The 14,317-nt window shown below is 42.8% G+C and overlaps 1 long non-coding RNA gene across 2 annotated transcripts; it reads right to left on the bottom strand.

Moving 5' to 3' along the window:
- Positions 1 to 2,012: 2,012 nt before the first annotated feature.
- Positions 2,013 to 10,033, bottom strand: LOC127297430 (uncharacterized). 2 transcript variants are annotated; one of them, XR_011756344.1, is made up of 4 exons: positions 9,513 to 10,033; positions 4,966 to 8,201; positions 3,571 to 3,655; positions 2,013 to 2,260 (listed from the first exon to the last, which is right to left on the bottom strand). It is a non-coding gene; the product is annotated as an uncharacterized lncRNA (long non-coding RNA). The 2 variants fall into 2 exon arrangements; XR_007849151.2 differs by having other exon boundaries at positions 4,966 to 6,809; positions 9,513 to 10,028.
- Positions 10,034 to 14,317: the final 4,284 nt, after the last annotated feature.

The following is a 14,317-nucleotide window of genomic DNA, read 5'->3' on the forward strand; positions in this document are numbered from 1 at the left end:
TCCTGCTCAATGCTTAGATGAGTTTGATAATTATATTGTTAAGCAAGAAAATTTTAATATGAGAGTAGAGAATCATTTAATGGAAAATTCTCAGGCTATTAGCAATTTGCATGATATTGTGGAGAGAACCTCCAATGATGTTAAGATGCTTGTTAAACATTTTCATATGGTTCAAACTCAAATTGATCAACTCACTAAAGTGCAAAATGACTTGTTAAAAAATAGTTCTAAAGAAAAACATGCGTATGAAGTAACAACTAGAGGTGGTGTTTCTACTCAGGATCCTCTATATCCTGAGGGGCATCCCAAAAGAGTTGAACAAGATTCTCAACGAACTGAACCTAGTGCTCCTTCTAAGAAAAAGAAAAAGAAACATAAAAAATGTTGTAGAATTCTCTGAACCTGTTAATGATCCTAATAGTATTTCTATTTCCGATGCTGAACTGAAAGTGGTAATGAACATGATAAAGATAACGATAAGAATGATGCTTCTGATAAAGAAGAAGTCGAAGATGAACCTGAAAAGCATGATAAAAATAAAAAGTATACTAAAGAAGATTTTATTGCTAAGAAACATGGTAATGAAAGGGAACCATGGGTTCAAAAGCAAATGCCTTTTCCTGCTAAGAAACTAAAATCAAAGGAAGAAGAACACTATAATAAATTTTGTGATTGGATGAAACCTTTATTCTTGCAAATCCCTTTGACTGATGCTATTAAATTGTCTCCTTATTCAAAGTATATGAAAGATATTGTCTCTAACAAAAGGAAAATTTCTAATGAGGAGATTTCCACTATGCTTGCTAATTACTCTTTCAATGGCAAAGTTCCAAAGAAGCTGGGCGACCCAGGTATACCGACTATTCCTTGTTCTACTAAGAATAATTATGTTAGAACTGCTCTATGTGATTTGGGAGCGGGTGTTAGTGTTATGCCTTTTTCTCTTTACAAGAGACTTTATTTAGATAAGTTGATACCGACTGATATATCTTTGCAAATGGCTGATAAATCTACTGCTATTCCTGTTGGTATATGTGAGGATGTTCCTGTTCAAGTTACTAATAACTGCTTGATATTAACTGATTTTGTTGTGTTGGAAATGCCTGAAGATGATAATATGTCTATTATTCTTGGGAGACCTTTTCTTAACACCGCAGGGGCTGTTATTGATTGCAATAAAGGAAAAGTTACTTTCAATGTCGATGATAAGGAACATACCGTTTATTTCCCCAAGAGGATTGATAAAGTATGTGGAGTTAATACAATTTCTAATGTGAGAACTATCAAAGTGGGAGTTATTGATTGTCCTATATATGAGCCTAAAGAAGGATATCAAAATATTATGATTGGATCCCTATCAATACAATTCAAGGTAACATGATTGATTTGAGGTTTATTTCTTCTTATGCTATGTAAAATTTATTTGGTGGCAAGACTTGATCAACCTTGTTAACAAATACATTTTATATGCATAGAGGAACTAAACAACATCTCTTTCTTCCTCCACTTGTTCTACTTGCTGTAGCACTTTTTGTTTTGCAAAGTTCTTTAGTTGTATAGAGATTTCAAAATCTTTTTCTGCCCAGTAATAATAAATTTAATACCCAGAAATGTGCATTTTTCAAAGTTTTCAAAAATTCACAAAAATTATATCGTTGGTCATATTTTTCGAAGAGGCATCTGGGAGCACCTGGGGATGACTAGTGGGGCACCCCAGGGCTGCACCCCAACAGCCGGCGCGGCCAAGGAGGGGGGCGCGCCACCCTATGGTGTGGGCCCCTCCTTGCCCCACTTATTCATCTCTTTCTCCCATCTCACTCTCTCTCCAGAAAAAACTCGTACCAGCTTTCTCTCACTCGCGGTTTTGCTCAAGAGTGTGACGCCCCAAAACCGGTACCATGAGGATTCCAGCGATCCCGCCGAAATCCGCACGATATCGATTCGAAGACGCCCTCCGACACGACGTGCGCGACGAATCACACACGTGATGCCAGAAGAATTAACACGAGCGGTAACATTACAACAGGATTACAATATAGCCCACAAGATACATATATTACAACAACGACTCCAACGAGTCAAGATACAAATATACAATACAAAGATCCAAATCATACAGAAGATCGAATACGTCCGAGTACGGACAAGATACAACTTGGACTAAGAGTCCTGAAGATAACCAGTGGCGTCCATAACCCTGCCCAGGCCAAGCCGGAAGGGTAACCTTGCTAACGTCGTCATCTTGAACATATCTTCATACCTGCCCGGTTATATCCCGTAGAAGCAGCAATAAGTACGGGTTCGTACTTAACAAGACTTCAAGACGTATAAGCATTCGTCAACCAGTCGTCCTTTGTACTTGAGGCACGCAGGGGACTTAGAGGACGCAAGAGGAACGTCATAGGCAATATGGTGGGGTTAAGCGGCACCGCGCAAGGACTAAAAAAACCTATAGAGACACTCTACAACATTCGTCTAATCAGAGAAGATGAGAGAGCGCATAAACTAGCAGTTCTATACTCTGCAAACATAACACAGCCGATGTGTTCCCCCCTCGCAAGGAGGTACTGGCAAAGGCACTCACACGGTTGACAAGTTTTAACCATTTATTATTGAAGTGGTGCTAACTTACTACACAAGTAATTATAATTGAAACAACAGGTGTAGGTTGTCTATGGTCGAGTCATACAGCTCCAAGTCGTCCATAACCGCAAACGTGGCTTATCGATAAGATTGTAACCCTGCAGGGGTGCCCAAATGTGCCCACACGCACGATCAACCCACTTACGACAGGTGGATATCACGACACGCACTCTCCTTCACGACAACAATGTCCAGGAAGCCACCTAACTAAGTTTAACCCGTTTCAGAGCCGATCAAAACTCCGAGGCGGACCTAGCTGTTGCGAGAACGGCTAAGAGGATCAGAGCCCACTAGAGGATGACCTCTTAACAATACGTGCCGCACCTTCGGACGTGCAAGAGACAACGGGGATACAAGGCACTCACGGCTTCCCCAAAAGTAACATCATATCATCTGACCACAAAGAAACATGCTTGCACGCCCGGGAGAAACAAACAAACATCCAAACTAGTTGTGGCCACTGGACAAAGCTGTAGATTCCTAAGCGGTGGTCGAGGGGAGACCCGGTAAGCATACCCACGTGTGGTTAGAGTGCTTAGTCTCGGAACAGATAACAAGAACTCGGGGTCCTAAGATATTTAGGAAACACAAGTGAGCCGTCACAAAACGAGCAGCTGACCCACCGATGCCTCCGCTAAACAAATATCAACAACTAAAGTAACCATGATTCTTCCCAACATATAACCCGATAAGATAATAATAACGGTAACACGGTAAGACAGCACTAGCATGCACTACGACTCGCAAGGGCAGACTCGATAACCAAACAATAGCCGTAGGAGGTGGTGGTGGCAATATGGGCTGCTTGAGGTAACAAGTGGAAAGGACACGTGACAAGAACGCAACTTAAGGATAGCATGAGGGAGAAAGCAAAATAAAATAGGTGAGCGACTCCTGCAGGGACAGGAGTATAGGGGAAATGCTTGCCTGTTAAAGCTTGCCGAGGAACATCCGGAGAACTTGTCGTATCTCACCACACCACTTCGTGATCATATCCGGGAAGAAGCAAATGCTGGAACACACAACGTATGCAAGTCTTACTACTACGGATAAAGAAGAATCAGCATGAGCAAGATGATATGCATGACATGACATAGATGGTGCAATGCAACTTATCCAATTTAATCGGAGTCGGAACCCCGGACACACAAATTAGGTTGGAGTTGCATTTTCTATCGTCAAATTTAAGGGTGAATTAGCACGGTACAACATAGAAAGGGTGCGCTACTTCAAAGTTAAACGGAGCGGGGAAACCATAGTCGGCGTCCGAAATACTCCGCATATATGTTAAGTGACATGCACAAACTATCACGGAACGACATGATGCGGAATGCAAACAGGTATATGGATGGCATATTCATGTTCCTCATGTTTTTCTGATCAAAATGGACATAAAGTTTACTAAATTTGGAGTTATAGAATTAAAGTTATGAATTATGCAAGTTATAGCAAAATAATCCCAAATTAGAAAGTGGTCAGATTTTATATTGTTCAAAAGCTGAAACAAACTTAATAGATGGATAGATCCGGTTTTGTTGATACTCAAGCATATAAAGTTTGTGTGATTTGGATTTTAGAAAATGCAATTTTAAAACGTTTGAAAATAGGCAGGGGCAAAAATGTTGGTGAACAGCAGTTTGCAAAAAGAGGGTTTAAGTCCTGCGCCGGCCAGGATTTGAACTCAGGCCGAGCGGGTCAAGGATCAGATGAGGTGACAGTGTGCTGCTGTTGCGTGTTTGACTCTAACCGGGATGCATACAAACTAAAGTGTGTACACAGGTTAACTAAGAATGAGACAGTTGCAACTGAAACAGAACAGCTGCTGGCAGCAACTTTGGACGATGATGGAGACCGAAATGGGCGCTTATATGCGTGTACATGACATAGTTGAGCAAGAGGGGTGTACCCTGATTCAAATGGGACTGATTTGGGTGAAAACGGTGCACGGTAGTGACAGGGAGACTCCCCCGAAAACAGGTCAGCGACACGGTCGACGAACAGCAAAAACTGCAAACAGTTTTCGGGTGGAACTTTGGATGATGATGGTGTCGGCTATACTGCACGGTTTTGGATGATTCAAAAACCAAAACGAAGCTTGTGATGTTGTGCATCTAGCGGACCAAGAAGATCGTGCTGGGGTGACCTGTGCCGGCGAGGATCTGCACCGAAACTTGAGACCGCGAAACAGCAAAAACTGGAACCTGTGACTGTCGAAACTGACGAACTGTCGATGACGGAAATAGAGCAGCAGCACGGCCGAAAAACTGATGGCGACGACCACGAAACGGAAGGGGCAGAAGGGGAAACGGGAGAGGAGCTCACGTCGGGGTTGTTGGCGAAGGGCTCGGCTCGGCGACGCGTGAAGACGCCTGGGAAGGAGATGGCCGCGGTGGTCACCGTCGCGGACGCATGACGAGGACGTTGTACGTGTAGGCGCGCGACGGAGTCGAGGACGGGGAAGATGTCCCGGAACTGCTCCGGCTCCGTGAACTGGGTGAGGAGGAAGCTGAGGTCACGAGGTTTCCATCCCCATGCTCAGCATGGCAGATAGCAGCAAGAAACAGCAGCGCTGATGGGACTTCTTTGGCAAAATTTCACGGTGGTTCTCTGAATTTTGTGAAGTTCCTGAACCTCCTCTACCTGATGTTTTGCGTGGACAAGAGGAAGATGGGAAACGGCGGCGCAAGGTGGGGAAGAAGAGGAATTAGGTTTTGCTGTAGGAATTATAGAGGGGAAAGGTGGAGTGGTTGGCTTGGTGGTGGAGTATGACGTGAGGAGAAGCACGCTCATCTCGTGCTCTGTAGGTGCACGAAGAGAACAAGAAAAAGATAAGGATGTGGGCTGCCTGTAGGGCACAAAGCAAGATACCAAGAAATAAAGAATGGCTGCTATGAGGAGATTGGTGCGGCCATTTTTCAAGAAGTGGTGAATCTCTCCATTTGCCGAAAGAAAATAAATGAGAGGGAAAGAAGCAGGAACAAAAAGAGCGGAGGGATTTTTGCGAAAGATAAATTGAAACTTCAATCTTATTTTAAAAAGAATTTTACAATACTTTAAATATATGTTTTAAGGTTTTGTTAAATGAATAGTAGAGGAGGTTTAATATAGAAACCATATGAGAGGAAAAAGAAAATAGTTTAGGGTTTATGAAATAATTTTTATTTATTAAAACAAAAAAAACATGGATGTGATGATGCATGATGCCATGATGCATAAAAGAAAAAGAACAAGCAATTCTAATATGGGTGTTACCCTGGGCCGTTACAAACGACACCACTAACAAGGGATCGCGCCCCGAGATCCCACCTCAAGGTACGGGGGAGAGAGGTGAACTATCGGATCTTATGGCGCATCGTTGATCTTCACCCGACCTGGGCGTGGGACCTTCTTGTGGCGAAGTGTTGATCTTCTCGACACCACTAACAAGAATTCTTGCTCCACGTAGAACGGCGACACCACTAACAAGAAGTCGTTGTTCCGTTGTTGATGATGCACTTATGTTGGGAGACTTCTGAGATCGGACCTATTAGGAGAAAAGCATAGATCGTCCAACCCGCGTCGGAACCTAAGACTCGGAGAAACTCAGATAAGAGAGAAGACTCAAAACTCGCAAAGGTAAGAGGAGAAAGAATATAGATAAGGAGAAAATCAGAGCTAATCAGAACTATACAACGAATTTTAGAAAATAGGTTTTGACACTAGACACAACAACGTCCGTTGGCAAGGTTATCCTACAGGCTGGACTAGTGGGGTACCGTCAACCTGAGCTCTGATACCAACTTGTGACGCCCCGAAACCGGTACCATGAAGATTCCAGCGATCCCGCCGAAATCCGCACGATATCGATTCGAAGACGCCCTCCGACACGACGTGCGCGACGAATCACACACGTGATGCCAGATGAATTAACACGAGCGGTAATATTACAACAGGATTACAATATAGCCCACAAGATACATATATTACAACAACGACTCCAACGAGTCAAGATACAAATATACAATACAAAGATCCAAATCATACAGAAGATCGAATACGTCCGAGTACGGACAAGATACAACTTGGACTAAGAGTCCTGAAGATAACCAGTGGCGTCCATAACCCTGCCCAGGCCAAGCCGGAAGGGTAACCTTGCTAACGTCGTCATCTTGAACATATCTTCATACCTGCCCGGTTATATCCCGTAGAAGCAGCAATAAGTACGGGTTCGTACTTAACAAGACTTCAAGACGTATAAGCATTCGTCAACCAGTCGTCCTTTGTACTTGAGGCACGCAGGGGACTTAGAGGACGCAAGAGGAACGTCATAGGCAATATGGTGGGGTTAAGCGGCACCGCGCAAGCACTAAAAAAACCTATAGAGACACTCTACAACATTCGTCTAATCAGAGAAGATGAGAGAGCGCATAAACTAGCAGTTCTATACTCTGCAAACATAACACAGCCGATGTGTTCCCCCCTCGCAAGGAGGTACTGGCAAAGGCACTCACACGGTTGACAAGTTTTAACCATTTATTATTGAAGTGGTGCTAACTTACTACACAAGTAATTATAATTGAAACAACAGGTGTAGGTTGTCTATGGTCGAGTCATACAGCTCCAAGTCGTCCATAACCGCGGACGCGGCTTATCGATAAGATTGTAACCCTGCAGGGGTGCCCAAATGTGCCCACACGCACGATCAACCCACTTACGACAGGTGGATATCACGACACGCACTCTCCTTCACGACAACAATGTCCAGGAAGCCACCTAACTAAGTTTAACCCGTTTCAGAGCCGATCAAAACTCCGAGGCGGACCTAGCTGTTGCGAGAACGGCTAAGAGGATCAGAGCCCACTAGAGGATGACCTCTTAACAATACGTGCCGCACCTTCGGACGTGCAAGAGACAACGGGGATACAAGGCACTCACGGCTTCCCCAAAAGTAACATCATATCATCTGACCACAAAGAAACATGCTTGCACGCCCGGGAGAAACAAACAAACATCCAAACTAGTTGTGGCCACTGGACAAAGCTGTAGATTCCGGCAGTGGCGAGGGGAGACCCGGTAAGCATATCCACGTGTGGTTAGAGCGCTCAGTCTCGGAACAGATAACAAGAACTCGGGGTCCTAAGATATTTAGGAAACACAAGTGAGCCGTCACAAAACGAGCAGCTGACCCACCGATGCCTCCGCTAAACAAATATCAACAACTAAAGTAACCATGATTCTTCCCAACATATAACCCGATAAGATAACAATAACGGTAACACGGTAAGACAGCACTAGCATGCACTACGACTCGCAAGGGCAGACTCGATAACCAAACAATAGCCGTAGGAGGTGGTGGTGGCAATATGGGCTGCTTGAGGTAACAAGTGGAAAGGACACGTGACAAGAACGCAACTTAAGGATAGCATGAAGGAGAAAGCAAAATAAAATAGGTGAGCGACTCCTGCAGGGACAGGAGTATAGGGGAAATGCTTGTCTGTTAAAGCTTGCCGAGGAACATCCGGAGAACTTGTCGTATCTCACCACACCACTTCGTGATCATATCCGGGAAGAAGCAAATGCTGGAACACACAACGTATGCAAGTCATACTACTACAGATAAAGAAGATTCAGCATGAGCAAGATGATATGCATGACATGACATAGATGGTGCAATGCAACTTATCCAATATAATCGGAGTCGGAACCCCGGACACACAAATTAGGTTGGAGTTGCATTTTCTATCGTCAAATTTAAGGGTGAATTAGCACGGTACAACATAGCAAGGGTGCGCTACTTCAAAGTTAAACGGAGCGGGAAAACCATAGTCGGCGTCCGAAATACTCCGCATATATGTTAAGTGACATGCACAAACTATCACGGAACGACATGATGCGGAATGCAAACAGGCATATGGATGGCATATTCATGTTCCTCATGTTTTTCTGATCAAAATGGACATAAAGTTTACTAAATTTGGAGTTATAGAATTAAAGTTATGAATTATGCAAGTTATAGCAAAATAATCCCAAATTAGAAAGTGGTCAGATTTTATATTGTTCAAAAGCTGAAACAAACTTAATAGATGGATAGATCCGGTTTTGTTGATACTCAAGCATATAAAGTTTGTGTGATTTGGATTTTAGAAAATGCAATTTTAAAACGTTTGAAAATAGGCAGGGGCAAAAATGTTGGTGAACAGCAGTTTGCAAAAAGAGGGTTTAAGTCCTGCGCCGGCCAGGATTTGAACTCAGGCCGAGCGGGTCAAGGATCAGATGAGGTGACAGTGTGCTGTTGTTGCGTGTTTAACTCTAACCGGGATGCATACAAACTAAAGTGTGTACACAGGTTAACTGAAGAATGAGACAGTTGCAACTGAAACAGAACAGCTGCTGGCAGCAACTTTGGACGATGATGGAGACCGAAATGGGCGCTTATATGCGTGTACATGACATAGTTGAGCAAGAGGGGTGTACCCTGATTCAAATGGGACTGATTTGGGTGAAAACGGTGCACGGTAGTGACAGGGAGACTCCCCCGAAAACAGGTCAGCGACACGGTCGACGAACAGCAAAAACTGCAAACAGTTTTCGGGTGGAACTTTGGATGATGATGGTGTCGGCTATACTGCACGGTTTTGGATGATTCAAAAACCAAAACGAAGCTTGTGATGTTGTGCATCTAGCGGAACAAGAAGATCGTGCTGGGGTGACCTGTGCCGGCGAGGATCTGCACCGAAACTTGAGACCGCGAAACAGCAAAAACTGGAACCTGTGACTGTCGAAACTGACGAACTGTCGATGACGGAAATAGAGCAGCAGCACGGCCGAAAAACTGATGGCGACGACCACGAAACGGAAGGGGCAGAAGGGGAAACGGGAGAGGAGCTCACGTCGGGGTTGTTGGCGAAGGGCTCGGCTCGGCGACGCGTGAAGACGCCTAGGAAGGAGATGGCCGCGGTGGTCACCGTCGCGGACGCATGACGAGGACGTTGTACGTGTAGGCGCGCGACGGAGTCGAGGACGGGGAAGATGTCCCGGAACTGCTCCGGCTCCGTGAACTGGGTGAGGAGGAAGCTGAGGTCACGAGGTTTCCATCCCCATGCTCAGCATGGCAGATAGCAGCAAAGAACAGGAGCGCTGATGGGACTTCTTTGGCAAAATTTCTCGGTGGTTCTCTGAATTTTGTGAAGTTCCTGAACCTCCTCTACCTGATGTTTTGCGTGGACAAGAGGAAGATGGGAAACGGCGGCGCAAGGTGGGGAAGAAGAGGAATTAGGTTTTGCTGTAGGAATTATAGAGGGGAAAGGTGGAGTGGTTGGCTTGGTGGTGGAGTATGACGTGAGGAGAAGCACGCTCATCTCGTGCTCTGTAGGTGCATGAAGAGAACAAGAAAAAGATAAGGATGTGGGCTGCCTGTAGGGCACAAAGCAAGATACCAAGAAATAAAGAATGGCTGCTATGAGGAGATTGGTGCGGCCATTTTTCAAGAAGTGGTGAATCTCTCCATTTGCCGAAAGAAAATAAATGAGAGGGAAATAAGCAGGAACAAAAAGAGCGGAGGGATTTTTGCGAAAGATAAATTGAAACTTCAATCCTATTTTAAAAAGAATTTTACAATACTTTAAATATATGTTTTAAGGTTTTGTTAAATGAATAGTAGAGGAGGTTTAATATAGAAACCATATGAGAGGAAAAAGAAAATAGTTTAGGGTTTATGAAATAATTTTTATTTGTTAAAACAAAAAAAACATGGATGTGATGATGCATGATGCCATGATGCATAAAAGAAAAAGAACAAGCAATTCTAATATGGGTGTTACCCTGGGCCGTTACAAAGAGCTCAGGATTTCTCGATCTCTTTGCTCAGCCCAGATTTCTGTCTGAAATTTGGCACATTTGCTCTCCGGTATGTGACTCCTCTGATTATCCAAGTAGAATTTTGTTTGGTTGAGTATATCTTGAATATTTTGCTGCTGTAGGTAACATGTTTAGTGAGATTGCATGCTTGTTCTAAGTTGTAAAAACTAGTTTTGATGCATGATTAGTACTCTACCAAGTTCCTATAGTAGTTTCCCTCAATTATATGTCACCAAATCAAATTTTATAATGTTTGTTGAAAAATTTCAGAAAAGGAAGATGGATAACTATAACTTTGGAGAAGTGTTTGAAAGAGAGACGACAAGCACGGGGAGGCCCTCAAGGTCATCCACTCGGATTAGACGATCCTATAATGAGGATGTCATCGCACCGAGCTTCGAAGCCGAAGAGGACAATGGAGTACCTAACGTTTCATCTTTTCCATGTTATAACTTTTTGAGTAATGCAGGGTTGCTGGATGATTTTTTGGTCCTCGTCGGTAATGTGGGCTTAACCGCCTATATGGAAGATGAGAGGGATCAATACTACATGCTAACTAAAATCTTTTTTGAGAGCTTTTAGTTCAACAACAAGCACTATCAACCATCAGTTGCATTCAGGATTTATGGTAATCCTATTACTATGAAGTTGAAGGATTTTTGTACTGCATTGGATATTGCCCCTGTAGGTACAGCGAAGAAGATCGAGAACAATCCCAAGGCTTTGCTGGAGCTCTATCGAGGAGTCACCAATGATGATTGCCGCACCATTCAGCGCGGCAAGATAAGAAACATTCAACTCCCTGCCATTAAATATTTCGCTTACTATCTTGCTACTAGCATTCTTGGTAGGGAGAACACTAGCAATATTTCTAGTTATCATCTTGCTTTCCTAGTTGCTGCACTTACTGGAGAGACACCTTATCATCTTGGTGCGCTTGTTGCTCGCCGTTTGTCTAACAAGGGGCCTATTTTTGGAGGAATTGTTGCATCACGCATTTTGGCATATCTAGATCTTCCTCTTGACCCTACTGATGTGAAATTAACTCGTATAAGGCTTGATATTGCTGCTATGAAGAGTCACCAATTTGTTACAACTGACTCTAGTTTAGATAATATGGTCTATAGAATGTTGTTTACTGACGGGGATGAGAGGGAAATCCCTTTGCCGCAGCCCGATTTGTTCGATATTCACAGGAAACCGTGGTCGCGCTCTAAGGAGGAGGTGGATGAGCAGCTGAGGATACATGGGTTCCACCAGCAGCATGACTCCGAGAACGCTGAGCCCTCCCACGACTACACCGTCACGTATCCTGGTGCTTCTTCCAGCACATACCCGGAACAGGATCCATCCTCGTCGTACTACGGAGGTGCTACTTCATGGGCACCATGGGATTGAACTCCACTTAGGCCAAAAGCCTAAGCTTGGGGGGAGGTATACCGGCATCACTCATTCTTTGCATATTATAGTTGCTGGATACTTGTACATACTTGTTTAGTTTCTTAAAGTGGTTTTCTAATAAGAGGGAGATGATATTTGGGGAAGTGCTGCCTGAAAACAGATTCTGGACTGATATCAAAAAAAAATCTCAAAACAGCCAGAACGTTATTTTGCGAAGCCAATTTTTGTGCATGTTCCCCAGGTTGTTATCTAACTTTAATTAGTTGAACACTTTTTGATCTGAGCAGCGGAAGAATTTCTTAAAAATCGATTACTGTACTGCTGTCAAGTTTGACGAATTCCTGCTGCTTTGTGTTTATGTGACTCTTCTAGTTTTCATTTTCTTGTTTTTGCCTTGTTTCTTTCCTAAAACACAAAAAGACCTAAAATATTTCTGTTGTTTCTCTTCACCATTTGTTTATTTTGGGTTCTTGCTTTATTTGCTATCGTTGGTTTGCTATAAGAAAATCCAAAAAGATTTTGCTTTGTTTGCTTGTTTCCTTTTGTTCTTGTTTCCAATTCGAAAACACCAAAAATATTTGCTGTTCTTCTTTGGTTTTGTAAAGTTCATTATGGAGTTCAATGGTCTTCGGTGGCTGGAGCTGGAGCGTGGTTTTCATTCCATATTATTCAAGCTACACAAGTGAAAGGCAATAATGACGATCTACGACAATTCGACTGTGGTGAGAGGCTGGTATGAACTCTATTTGTTTTCATTTTTTTACATATACTCATCCATGTGAGCATGCTTAGTTGGTTCATGTGAGGTATATGTCATTTAAGAAAGTCTAGTAGTTCATGATCTCTCATGATTAGCTCCAGTTTATTAATATGAGTAGCATGTCATAGATGTTTGCTTGCATTGTTTTATTCATAAATAGGTATGACATTGTGGTATCCTCCTCTGAATAATTCATTTGAATCGACTTGGCACATGCTCACGCATGCATATGACTGAACAAAAGTCAATTAAGCCTCGATGATTTACTTTGCCTCAGAGTTCTTGTATCACTTTTATGCCTCCATTAATTTATTTTGCCGCAAGCATGATTATGACGGTTACTGCTCTCTTGATTGTCGCTCCCCAGTCTATTGCTAGCCTTCACTTGTACTGAGCGGGAACGCTGCTCGTGCTTCCAAACCCCTGAAAACCAAGTCACTCCAAAGTGTCCACCATAAATACCTATGCATGGCATTTCAAACCATTCCAAGTAAATTCTCATGCGCTACCTTTAAACCTTCAAAATGCTTCTCAATTTTTGTCAATGTTTTATAGCTCATGAGGAAGTATGTGGTGTTTATCTTTCAACCTTGTCATTTACTTTTGACAGACTTTCATAATAAGAGCTGGCAACGGGGTTCCCAGCCCCATTTAATCAAACTTAATTCTCTTCACATGTTTTGCCCTGATTCATCAGTAAGCAACTTAATTTTACAAATAGACACTCCTCCATGGTATGAGATTGTTGGAAGGCACCCGAGGATTTGGTTAGCCATGGCTTGTGTAAGCAAAGGTTGGGGGGAGTGTCACCCATAATAAAACTAAAGTACGTGTGTAAACAAAAGAGAAGAGGGATGATCTACCTTGCTGGTAGAGATAACGTCCTTCATCGGAGCCGCTCTTGAAAGTCTGGTTGACGAGGTAGTTGGAGTACCCATTACCATTCGTTGACAACAATAAACACCTCTCAAAATAATTTACTCCTGTTTTAAAAATGAAAAGCTCTAGCGCATGTTAATCCCTGCTTCCCTCTGCGAAGGGTCAATCTTTTACTTTTATGTTGAGTCACCATCCTTTCTTTGAGAACTTTCTTGAGAGCACAACTGTCATTCTTAGTATAATATGCTTGTCCCAAAATGTGATTAACTGTGGTATAACTTTGATGCTTTTATCTTTGACAATCTCTACTTCTAGTCTTTCCATGAACTTCAAAGGTCCCCGAGCATTTATGTTTTGCTGTACAAATACGAGCAAGCGAGATACCACTTTATCATATCTTTTTATGGACATTGCAATCCTGCTGATAGACATGATTCATGATGCTTATTATTAATTTGTTGGTACCTTTTCCATGATTGACATAGCTATTAGATGATTTTATTTGCATGTATCTTATTATGAATTGCCTAAGTACTTGTCCATATCATGAGAATATTTACATCATATGAACAAATGTGTTCGTGAAAGTTCTTTTATCGCACTCAGTTGTTAACTGAATTGCTTGAGGACAAGCAATAAGCTAAGCTTGGGGGGAGTTGATACGTCCAAAACGTATCTACTTTCCCGAACAGTTTTGCTATTGTTTTGCCTCTAATTTGTGTATTTTGGATACAACTAACACGGACTAACGTTGTTTTTAGCAGAATTGCCCTGGAGTCTCGTTTTTGTGCAGAAATT

Source organism: Lolium perenne, chromosome 1 (assembly GCF_019359855.2).
Source record: "Lolium perenne isolate Kyuss_39 chromosome 1, Kyuss_2.0, whole genome shotgun sequence".
In the NCBI taxonomy this organism is placed as follows: Eukaryota; Viridiplantae; Streptophyta; class Magnoliopsida; order Poales; family Poaceae; genus Lolium; species Lolium perenne.